The following is a 1930-nucleotide window of genomic DNA, read 5'->3' on the forward strand; positions in this document are numbered from 1 at the left end:
GGTCAGGGTGATCGGGTCAGTGTGACCCAGGTCAGGGTGATCGGGTCAGGGTGACGCAGGTCAGGGTGAACGGGTGAGATTAAAGGGACAGTTCAGATTATTTGTGAAGGACTTATGGAGTAATCTCATCAAAGTGCAGCCAGGAGAGAAACGGGAATTAAAAAGATTTAAAATCTAAATCTGCAGAGGAGATTTTCAGGGAAATAAAGATTTACCATCCAGAGCAGGAGTGGGCCTCCTTGTTCTACCTGTTCCTCTGCTCCAACACACCTGGTTCATGTTCATCAATCAGTGACTCAGAGCAGGTGTGTTGGAGCAGAGGAACAGGTAGAACATGCAGGCCAGCAGCCCTGAGGACCAGGGTGGACCACTCCTGATCCAACAACCTTCAGGTGAAAGAAAAGTGAGGAACTTGTGTTGAGTTTTTCATTCTTTAGTCAGTTAGTGAGAGCCTCTCCTCCGGAGTAAAGTTTCAGAGTCAGGATGATTCGAGGCGACGCAGCCGATGAAACGTTTATCGGAGACTCGGGCAGAGCGAGCCGCCTCGCCTCTTTGACATGAAGCTTCCATATCTGAACTGACTTCCTCTGCTTCAACAACCCTCCCCCGACCAAACGGCTCATCCCGTCCTGTCAGAATCAGTCAGCCGTCGGCCCCCGGCGCCGTTAACTGGGCCGCTGTGAGCAGCAGAACCCTGCGAGACGAAGGGCAGAAACACGACCAGGAGATCTCACCAGAAACATTCACAACCAAACGGATCAGAACAGTAAATCTGAGGCTCGGTAATCCTGCAGTTTGTGAAAGTTTAAATTCTCCCAACAAGTCGAGCAGCCGGTTCACCAAAGGTAAAAATGAGGATCCAGGAATAAAATCAGCCACTGAACAAACCAAAGTGTCACTCCTCATCCCTCTGATTGTTGTTTCAATCAGACCTTCTCCCACCCGGACCATCGTCAGGCCAAAGACCCGCAGCGACCCGTTACATCTGCAGAACTTTGTTTCTGTTGGAGTTTCATTCAGGAACTGCCTCAGTCCTCATCTTCATCAAAGTTTAGACTCAGAGAAGCTTCTTCATCAGAACAAACCGGTGGGGAATATTTCCTGAAATCTATCCTGCAGAAAGCCCAGGTCAGAGTTGTTTCTGTGGCGAGGCAGCAGGTCTTTGGACCAAACGTCTCAGTTTTCAGGACATCTTCAGTTCAAACACTTTTAATGACTTAATCTCGACATAAACACGTAAACACCACGTTCCCAGTCATGAAGACTGAGACACGAGTTCCTGTCTTATCTGGAACGACCAGTGGCGACCAGCAACACTGAGAGGATGCTGCCGCCGTCGCTCCGGTGGTTACCATGGCAACAAGACTGACTCATCACTCCCATCCTGGTGTTACTTAATAACCAGCTGATGTCATGCTGCCTCCTACAGCCGTGTGTGTGTGTGTGAGAAACACTGCAGTGCTGACAGAGTGTGTGTTCTCGTGACGTAAAAGGAGTTCTGTTTCTGCTGACGTTTCCACACCGACGACCAGGAAAGAGAAATCAAACGACAGAAAAGAGTAAAAAGAAGGAAAACGTTTTTAATTTCAAAGGTTTTCTGTCTCAGGGCCTCACCACGTCTTTATTTATTTATAATTACCAAAAGAGAACTCACTGAGATCAAATATCTAATCAGTCCCTCCAGGATTTCGCGGGGCATTTTCCTAAAAGTTGTGGTTTTTTTTTTACTAAAATCAATAAAAAACCACAACTTTTAATATCTAAACCAAAAATCCTTCCTAGTTTTGTAAGATAATTCCCAACAAACATTGACATTCTCAAAAGGTGCTTTATTTGAGAACTTTGAGAGCTTCTAAACTGACATTCATGAGCATTTCTGGATTGTCCCTTGTCTGCAGCTCTCCTCACATGTTTTGCAGACACACACACG

At 46.6% G+C, this 1930-nt stretch overlaps 1 protein-coding gene across 1 annotated transcript in view; it reads right to left on the bottom strand.

Annotated features, from left to right (window-relative positions):
• The window catches only part of LOC108251392 (microtubule-associated tumor suppressor 1 homolog), a 32097-nt gene that overhangs the window by 29215 nt on the left and 952 nt on the right, over window positions 1-1930 (bottom strand). The window lies entirely within an intron of this gene.

Source organism: Kryptolebias marmoratus, linkage group LG3 (assembly GCF_001649575.2).
Source record: "Kryptolebias marmoratus isolate JLee-2015 linkage group LG3, ASM164957v2, whole genome shotgun sequence".
Taxonomy (NCBI): domain Eukaryota; kingdom Metazoa; phylum Chordata; class Actinopteri; order Cyprinodontiformes; family Rivulidae; genus Kryptolebias; species Kryptolebias marmoratus.